We start from the raw sequence: 10,714 nt of genomic DNA, 5'->3' as shown, positions 1-10,714 counted from the left end.
TGACAATAAATTGGGTATGGAGAGTGAATGATAATGAGGAGTGGAAGTGACATCCAGGTTTTAAGCCTGGGGGTTATGATGGTGCCCTTAATAGTAATAGGGAAGTTTAGAAGTAGGGGGAGGTTTGGGAGGAAAGATAATTAGCTCAGTTTTGAACCTGTTGAGTTTAAGATATCTATTGGATATCCAGGTCAAAATGTTTGAAAGGCAATTAGAGATGTGAGATGAGGTCAGCAGAGAAGTCAGGGCTAGATAAATATATTTGGGAATCATCAGCATAGAGATAATTGAATCCATGAGATCTTGACCAAGCAAAATAGTATGGAGAGAGAAAAGGGCCCAACATAGATCCTTGCGTTTGTGGATAATGGAAGAAGATCCAGCAAAAGAGACTGGGAAAGAGGGTCACATAGGTAGGAAGAGAACCAGGAGAGACTAGTGTTAGGAAAATATAGAGAAGAAAATATAAAGGAAAAGAAGATGTTAAGCAATGTCAAAGGCTTCAGAGAGGTCAAGAAGGTTAAAGATTGAGAAAAGGCCATTTGATTTAGCAATTAAGAGGTCACTGTAACTTTGGAGAGAGCAGTGTCAGTTAAATGATGAGGTCAAAAGCCAGACTGTAGACAGTTAAGAAGCGAGTGAAGAGAGAGGAATTGGAGAACCTATTGGGGGCAGCTAGATGGTGCATTGGGGAAGTAGCCAGTAGGCAGGGAGAGATTGAAGACAAGTGACAGCAGGAATGACAGAGGCAGAAATCTTCTGGAGATGATGGGAAGAAATGAGACCATATGTGCAGGTAGAGGAATTTGCTGTGGCAAGAAGGGCCTCTTCATGTGAAATAGGGATAAAAGAGGAGATAACATGAGCCAAGATGATGGAGTGAAGGCAGGGACTGAACTCTCCCCTAAACCCCTCCAAATACCTTTAGAAATGATTCCAAACAAATTCTAGAGCAGTAGAACCCATAAAAAGAGAGCGAAACTAATTTCCAGCCCAAGACAATGTGGAAAGTTGACACGAAAGGGCTATTGCAGGGTGAGAGAGGAGCACAGTCCAACACAGGCTGCACTAGCACAGACCTGTCCCCAGTAAACCCAGGACAGAACTCAGGGTGACTGAATCACTGGTAGCAGCAGTGATTTCCAGACTTCTCAGCCCACGGACCCAAAAACAACTTAGAAGGTCAGGAGGAAAGGTCTGTAGGACCTGGATGAGAGAGGAGCAGTCCAGCACAGGTCATGCCAGCAAAGCCCCAGCCCCAGCAACCCAGGAGCAGGCCTGAGGAGTGACTGAATCTGCAGTGGCAGTGGCAGTGGCAGCAGCAGCAACAGCAGCAGCTGCTTCTGGAGCTCTTAGCTCACATATGATAAGAGGATCAAGCAACTAGTCAGGGGTCTTTTTCCTAGCACTGAGGCAGAACTCTATTGCTTAGGCCATACTTGGATCTGGGTTGCAGTCCTGGTTGGGACCCTGGGGTGAGGAGGAGCACTAGTATAACAGAGTTTGGGGCAGCAGTAGAGAGAGAACCCTCCTCACATTTCTCGAGCAGAAAAGAGTACTTGTGGTCAATCACAGACCAGAGCACAGGACAAGAGAGGACACCTCTCCTTAGATCATACCACCTGGGAAGAACTGAAAACTTACAGGTCCCTAGAAGTATCTCTGAAATCAGCTGTACAAAACCCTTGAAGCTTGGGACAGTTCGCCCTCCCAGTGGAAACAGAGTCCTACCTTAACAAAGAGTTAAAAAGTCAAGTAATAGACTGGGAAAATGAGCAAAGAATGGAAAAAAAACTTACTATAGAAAGTCACTTTGGTGACAAGAAAGATCAAAACACACACTCAGAAGGAGACAACAAAGTCAAAGCTCCTACACCCAAAACCCCCAAGAAAAATATAAATTGGTCTCAGGCCATGAAAGAGCTCAAAAAGGATTTTGAAAATCAAGTAAGAGAAGTTGAGAAAAAATTGGGGTGAGAAATGAGAGTGGTGCAAGAAAATCATAAAAAATGAGTCAACAGATTGATAAAGGAGACACAAAAAATACTGAAGAAAATAACACCTTAAAAAAACAGACTAAGCCAAATGATAAAAGAGGTCCAAAAAGCCAATGCCCTAAAAAGAAAAATTGGCCAAATGGAAAAGGAAGTCCAAAAGATTACTGAAGAAAATACTTCCTTAAAAATTAGGATAAAAGCAATTGGAAGCTAGTGACTTTATGAGAAATCAAGACACTGTAAAACAAATCCAAAAGAAAGAAAAAATAGAAGACAATGTGAAATATCTCATTGGAAAAACAACTGACCTGGAAAATAGATCCAGGAGAGAGAATTTAAAAATTATTGGACTATCTGAAAGTCATGATCAAAAAAAGAGCCTAGTTGTCATCTTTCAAAAAATTATCAAGGAAAACTGCCCTGATATTTTAGAACCAGAGGGCAAAATAGAAATTGAAAGAATCCACAGATCTCCTCCTGAAAGAGATCCCCAAATATTGTAGGAATATTGTAGCCAAATTCCAGAGTTCCCAGGTCAAGGAGAAAATATTACAAGCTGCCAGAAAGAAACAATTCAAGTATTCTGGAAACACAATCAGGATAACACAAGATTTGGCAGCTTCTACATTGAAGGACCAGAGGGCATGGAATATAATATTCTGGAGGGCAAAGGAGATAGGATTACAACCAAGAATCACCTACCCAGCAAAACTGAGTATAATCCTTCAGGGGAAAAAATGGTCATTCAGTGAAATAGAGGACTTTCAAGCATTCTTGATGAAAAGACCAGAGCTGAATAGAAAATTTGACTTTTAAATACAAGACTCAAGTGGAACATGAAGAGGTAAATAGGAAAGAGAAATCATAAGAGATTTATTAAGGTTGAACTGTTTACATTCCTGCATGGAAAGATGATATTTATAACTCATGAGACCTCTGTCAGTATTAGGGTAGTTGGAGGGGGAAAATTATATGTATGTAGATAGATAGATAGATAGATAGAGGGCACAGGGTGAGTTGAAGATTAAGGGGTCATATATGGAGAATAAAATTAAGGGATGAGAGAGGATAATAATCAGAGAAGAAGAAAGGGAGAGGTAGAACAGGGTAAATTATCTCCCCCCCCCAAAAAAAAAACCAGAAAAGAAAAGGCTCTTACAGTGAAGGGGAAATGGGGGAAGGTGAGAGGGAATGAGTTAATCTTATTCTCATAGGATTTGGCTTAAGGAGGGAATAACATACACATTCAATTGGGTATGGAAATCTGTCTTACCCTACAGGAAAATAGGGGGAGAAGGGGACAAGAGAGCAGGGGGATGATAGAGAGGAGGGCAGATTGGAAAAGGGGGTAATCAGAAGCAAATACTTCTGAGGAGGGACAGGGTCAAAAGAAAGAATAGAATAAATGGGAGGGCAGGATAGGATTAAGGGAAATAGAGTTAATTTTTCACAACATGTCTACTATGGAAGTGTTTTGCATAACTGCACATGTATAACCTATATTGAGTTGCTTGCCTTTTCAATGAGGGTAGGTGGGGAGGGAGGAAGGGAGAAAATTTGGAACCCAAAGTTTTAAAGACACATGTTTTAAAAAAAATGTTTTCACATGCAACTGGGAAATAAGAAATACAGGAAATGGGGTACAGAAGTCTACCCTGCCCTGCATGAAAATAGAAGGGGAAGGGGATAAGAGAAGGGGGGGGAGAGATAGAAGAGAGGGCAGACTAGGGGAAGAGCTATTCAGAATGCATGCCATCATGGGGTGGGGGGAGGGGCAAGATGGGTTGAAAATTTGGGACTCAAAATCTTGTGGAAGTAAATGTTGAAAACTAAAAATAAATAAATTTATATATATATATATATATATATATATATATATATATATATATATATAAGAAGTTATAAAGCAAAATGCCCTGATATCCTAGAACCAGAAGGTAAAATAGTCATTGAAATAATCCACTGATCACTTCCTGAGATACCAAAATGAAAATTCCAAGGAATACTGTAGCCAGATTCTGAAACTATCAAGTCAAGAAGGTACTGCAAGCAGCCAGAAAGTAACAATTCAAATATCAAGGAGCCATAGTCAGTATTACACAGGACTTAGCAGCTTCTACATTAAAGGATCAGAGGGCTTGGAATATGATATTCCAGAAGGCAAAAGAGCTTGGATTACAGCCAAGAATCAACTGCCCAGCAAAACTGAACATAATCTTTCACGGGAAAAGATGGACACTCAATGAAATACGGAACTTTCAAACTTTCCTGATTAAAAGACCAGAACTGAACAGAAAATTTGATCTTCAAACACAAGACTCAAGAGAAATATAAAAAGGTAAACAGGAAAGAAAAAACAACATGGTATTCATTAAGGTTAAACTGTTTATATCCCTACATGGGAAGATGATACTTGTAACTCTTAAGAACTGTATCTCTATTAGGGCAGTTAGAAGGCACATACTTAGACAGAGGGTGTGGATATAAGTTAACTTTGATGTAATGATACGAAAAAATATTAAGTAAGGGGTGAAAAAAAGGATCATACTTGGAAAAGAGGAAAGGGGGAGACAGAATAAGGTAAATTATATCACACGAAGAGGTATAAAAGACCTATTACAGTAAAGGGAAAGAGAGGAAGGAGTATAGTTTGAACCTTGTTCTCATCAAATTTGGCTCAAAGAGGGAATAACATACACACTAAGTTGGGTAAAGATATCTATATTACCCTATAGGGAAGTAGGAGGGGAAGAAGGAAAGAAAAAGGAGGGAGGGGCTAATAGTAGAGAGGGCAAATTGGGGGAGGCAGTGGTCAAAAAAACACTGGTGAGGAGGGACAGGGTGAAAAGTATAAAAAGTATAAAAGGGGGGAAAATAGGATGGAGGGAAATACACAGTTAGTAATCATAACTGTGAATGTGAATGGGATGAACTTTCCCAGGAAATGAAAGTGAATAGCAGAGTGGATTAAATACTAGAATTATACAATATGTAGTTTACAAGAAACACATTTTAAGCAGAGAAAAGGTAAAAGGATGCTGCAGAATATATTATGCTTTAGCTGAAGTACAAAAAAGCAGGAGTATCAATCTTGATCTCAGACAAAGCAAAAGCAAAAATGATCTAATTAAAAGGGACAAGGAAGGAAACTGCATCTTGCTAAAAGGCACCATAAGCAATGAAGTAGTAGCAATAGCAAACACATATGCACCAAGTAGTATAGCATCCAAATTCTTAGAAGAGAAGTTAAGTGAGTTACAGGAAGAAATATACAGCAAAACTATACTAGTAGGGGACCTCAACTTCCCCCTCTCAGACCTAGAAAAATCTAACCACAAAATAAGAAAGACGTTAAGAAGGAGGTTACAATTTTTAAAAAGTGATAGACCTCTGTAGAAAATTTAATGGGGATAGAAAGGTTGGTGGTTACATGTCCTTTGGGCTTGGAGCATTGGTTGTGCAGATAGTCATGCATCAGGTAATGCAATTTGTTGAACCTAGTCAGCAGTTTGTGAAGGACTCAATTCAACTTGTCAAAAGATGTACCAAGCCAGATAGAAAAGACTTCCAGAAGATCACTATGGCAACAGCAATAGGGTTTGCTATAATGGGATTCATTGGCTTTTTTGTTAAGTTGAGCCATATCCCTATTAATAACATCATTGTTGGTGGCTGAATACTTCTGGAAGTCATTTACTGCTTCAAGCTTGATAGACAAGTTTGGGGTTGGGAACGTGTTGGCTTTGTTCACTTAGTAAAAATGTTGTCTTACGTGGTTTACTTCCGTGGTATTTTCAGTGTCTGCATTAAAATAACTTTTACAGAAATCTGTACTTCCCCCATAAAAAAAAAGCATATACCTTTTTTTCAGCAGTACATGACACCTACACAAAAATTGATGACATATTACAGCATAAAAACCTCACAATTAAATGCAGAAAGGCAGAAATATTAAATGTATCCTTTTAAGATCATGATGCAATAAAAATTACATGTAATAAAGGGCCATGGAAAGACAGATTAAAAATCAATTGAAAACTAAATGATCTAATCCTAAAGAATGACTGAGTCAAACAAGAAATCATAGAAACAATCAATAATTTCATCAAAGAGAATGATAATAGTGAGGCAACATATCAAAATTTATGGGATGCAGCCAAACAGTACTTAAGGGAAATTTTATATCTCTAAATGCTTACATGAATAAAATAGAGAAAGAACAGATCAATGAATTGGGCATGCAATTAAAAAAGCTAGGAAAAGAACAAATTAAAAATCCATAATTAAATTCCAAATTAGAAATTCTGAAAATCAAAGGAGAGATTAATAAAATCGAAAGTAAGAAAACTATTGACCTAATAAATAAAACCAAGACCTAGTTTTATGGAAAACAACAACAACAATGACAACAATAATAATAAAATAGATAAAACTTTGGTTAATTTGATTTAAAAAAAAAAGAAAACCAAATTACCTGTATCAAAAATGATAAGGGTAAATTCACCATCAATGAAGAGGAAATTAAAGCAATAATTAGGAGCTATTTTGACCAACTGTATGCCAATAATTCTGATAATCTAAGTAAAATGGATGAGTATTTATAAAAATATAAATTGCTCAGATTAACAGAAGAGGAAATAGAATATTTAAACAACCCCATTTTAGAAAAAGAAATTGAATAAGCCATCAAGAACTCCCTAAGAAAAAATATCCAAGGGAAAAGGACCTAGATGTACAAAAATATTTATAGCAGCTCTTTTTGTAGTGGCAAAGAATTGGAAATTGAGGAGATGCCCATCAATTGGGGAATGACTAAACAAGTTGTAGTATATGAGTGTAATGGAATACTTTGTTCCATTCAGAAAAATATAGAAAGACTTACATGAACTGATGCTGAATGAAATGAGCAGAACCAGGAAAACACTGTACACAGTGACAGTGACATTGTGTGTTTAAATGTAGTTTAATATATTTAATATGTTTAATATAATTGTACATGTGTAACCTATATCAGATTGCATGCCATCTTGGGGAAGGAAGAAGAAAAGGAGGGGGGAAAAATTTAGAACTCAACATCTTATAAAAGTGAATGTTGGAAACCAAAAATAAATTGATTAGTTAAAACAAACAAACAAAGAAAAATCTCCAGGGTCAGATGGATTTGTAAGTGAATTCTACCATTTAAAGAACACTTAACTCCAATGCTATATAATCTATTTGGAAAAGTAGGTGAAGGAGCAGCTAGGTGGTACAGTGGATAGAGCACCAGCCCTGGAGTCAGGAGGACCTGAGTTCAAATCTGGCCTCAGCCACTTGACACTTACTAGCTGTGTGACCCTGGGCAAGTCACTTAACCCCATTGCCTAGCCAGAAAAAAAAAGAAAAGAAAAGTAGGTGAAGAAGGTGTTCTACTAAATTCCTTTTATGACACAAATATAGTGCTGATATGTAAACCAAGAGAGAAAGAAAATTATAAGCAATTTCCCTAATGAATATTGACATAAAAATTTTAAATAAAATATTAACAAACAGATTACAGCAATTTATCACAAGGATAATACACTATGACCAGATATGATTTATATCAGGAATGAAGGACTGGTTCAGTATTAGGAAAACTATTAGCATAATTGACTATATTAACAACAAAACCAGCAGAAATTATATAATTATCTCAATAGATGCAGAAAAAGCTTTTGACAAAATACAGCACCCATTCCTATTAAAAATATTAGAGGGCATAGGAATAATTGAAAGGTTCCTTAAAATGATAATATCTATCTAAAACCATCAGCAAACATTATCTGTAATGGGGATAAGCTAGAAGTCTTCCCAATAAGATCAGGGATGAAACAAGGATGCCCATTCTCACCACTATTATTCAATATTGCACTAGAAATCTTAGCTTTAACCATAAGAGAAGAAAAATAAATTGAAGGACTAGGCAATGAGGAAACAAAGCTATCACTCTATGATGGTATACTTAAGGAATCCTAGAGAATCAGCTAAAAAACTACTTGAAATAATTACCTACTTTAGCAAAGTTGCAGGATATAAAATAAACTCCCGTGAATCATCAGCATTTCTATATATTATCAACAAAGTTCAGCAAGAAGAGATAGAAAAAGAAATTCCATTCAAAATAATTGTAGATGATATAAAATATTTGGAAGTCTACTTGCCAAGACAAACCCAGGAACTACATGAACACAATTACAAAACACTTTTCACACAAATGAAGTCAGATTTAAATAACTGAAAAAATATCAATTGCTTATGGGTAGGCTGAGCTAATACAATAAAAGTAACAATTCTGCCTAAATTAATTTACTTATTCAGTGCCATACCAATCAAACTACCAAAAATTATTTTATAGAGGAAGAAAAATAATAACAAAATTCATCTGGAAGAACAAAAGGTCAAGAACAGCAAGGGAATTAATGGAAAAAAAAAGTAAAGTAAGGTGGCCTAGCTATACCAGATCTAAAACTATGTTATAAAGCAGCATCATTAAGGCTATTTGGTGCTGGCTAAGAAATATAGTGGTGGATCATTGGAACAGATTAGGTACAGTATATATAATATATATATATATATATATATATATATAATATATATATGAAATATATTATATATATATATACACACACATATACATACACACACAATGGATATATATACAGAATAGATATATAAATATAGAATAGAGATATATACAGAATACACACATACACACACAGGATATATAAGATACTGGAAAATGATTATAGTAATCTATTGCTTGATAAACTCAAAGACTCCAGCTTATGGGATAAGAACTCACTATTTGACAAAAACTGCTGGGAAAACTGGAAAATAGTATGACAGAAACTAGGCATAGACCAACATCTCACACTGTATATCAAGATAAGTCAAAATGGGTACATGATTTAAACATAAAGGGTGATGTCATAAGCAAATTAGGATAGCAAGGAATAGTTTATCTGTAAGATCTATGGAGAAGGGAAAACTTTATGACCAAACAAAAGATAGAGAACATTATGAAATACGAAAAGGATAATTTTGATTACATTAAAAAGTTTTTGCACAAACAAAACCCATGCAATCAAGATTAGAAAGAAACCAGAAAGATGGGAAACAATTTTTACAGCAAGTATTTCTGATAAAGGCCTCATTTCTCAAATATACAGAGAATAGAGTCAAATTTATAAGTATACAAACCATTCCCCAATTGATAATTTGTCAGAGGATGTGAACAGTTTTCAAGATGAAGAAATTAAAGCTATCTATAGTCATGTGAAAAATGCTCTAGATCACCATTGATTAGAGAAATGCAAATCAAAACGACTCTTAGGTACCCTCTCACATCTATCAGATTGGGTAATATGGCAGAAAAAGAAAATGATAAAAGTTCGAGAAGATGATAAAAGTTCAGGAAAATTGGGACAGTAATGCATTGTTGGTGGGGTGTGAAGTGATCCAACCATTCTAGACAGCAATTTGGAACTATGCCCCAAAGGCTATGAAACTATATATGCTCTTTGATCCAGCAATACCACTACTAGTTCTGTATCCCAAAGAGATTATCAAAAATGAAAAAGGACCTAGATGTACAAAAATATTTATAGCAGATCTTTCTGTGGTGGCAAGGAATTGGAAACTGAGAGAATGCCTATTAATTGGGGAATGGCTGAACAAGTTGTGGTATATGAATATAATGGAATACTATTCTATAAAAAATGATGAGCAGGCAGACTTCAGAAAAACCTGGAAAGACTTATATGAACTGATGCTGAGGGAAGTGAGTAGAAGCAGAACACTGTACACAGAAGCAATCTATTTTTGCTCAGACCCAAATCCAGGTCAGAAACTTGCAGAGCTCAGACTAGGTGGTCAGCCACAGACTTTGCCCTGGATCACACTACTTTGGGAGCATTAAAAGACTTTGGGACATTGCCAATGTGGAAATTTGTTTTGATTGACTTTATATGTTTGTAATAGGTTTTGTTTTTGTTGTTCTTAGTGGGATTTAGGGGTGAGTCGGGAGAATTAGAAGGCAAATCTTGGCCCTTTGAAACAATATATACATATATAGAAGTAAACTTGAAAATAAACAAACTTGGATCAACACTGTGACCATCCACAATTCCTGAGGACTCATGATGAAACATGCTGCCCACCTCCTGACAGAGAAGTCTCAACACGAAAATTTGTTTTACTTGACTATACATGTTTGTAACAGGGATTTTTGTTGTTTCTCCTTTCTCAAGGTGAGGGCTGGGGGAAGGAAGTGGGACCGAGAGAAGACTAATTTTTGTTTGAAAATAAAATTTAATTTAAAAAAAGGATATGACCATCTTTATGTGAGGCTGAAGTGGGAATGAGGAATAGATTATGGAAAATGAATAGGGTGAGGAAGTAGGAAATTAAGGTATTTGAGGAAATGATGAGGATGGGATCTAGACCCCAAAAAGGGAAATCTCTGGACTTTCTCATATGGCCAAATCTCTGGCATTTGCCTGAAGCTATAATCCTATCAACTGGACTTTTGTTATGACCTATACCCAATCTCCCAATTCTCTTACTTTTAACCTAGCCTAGCTCTCCATTGTCTTACCTCCCTATGGTCCCTGGCCATTTCCCACCCTTAATCTTATCTAGGCTCCATTTTCCTGGTCCAGGTCCCAGGAGTTCTGTTCACCCCGGTTTACCGGCCC

The 10,714-nt window shown here is 36.4% G+C and overlaps 1 pseudogene; it reads left to right on the top strand.

Annotated features, from left to right (window-relative positions):
- The first annotated feature begins 5,430 nt into the window (after positions 1-5,430).
- LOC110223720 (protein transport protein Sec61 subunit gamma pseudogene) lies at positions 5,431-5,703 on the top strand (annotated as a pseudogene).
- The last annotated feature ends 5,011 nt before the right edge of the window (positions 5,704-10,714 follow it).

Source organism: Phascolarctos cinereus, unplaced genomic scaffold (genome assembly GCF_003287225.1).
Source record: "Phascolarctos cinereus isolate Bilbo 61053 unplaced genomic scaffold, phaCin_HiC Scaffold_3;HRSCAF=262, whole genome shotgun sequence".
In the NCBI taxonomy this organism is placed as follows: Eukaryota; Metazoa; Chordata; class Mammalia; order Diprotodontia; family Phascolarctidae; genus Phascolarctos; species Phascolarctos cinereus.
This window is presented reverse-complemented; position numbering and strand designations above follow the sequence as displayed.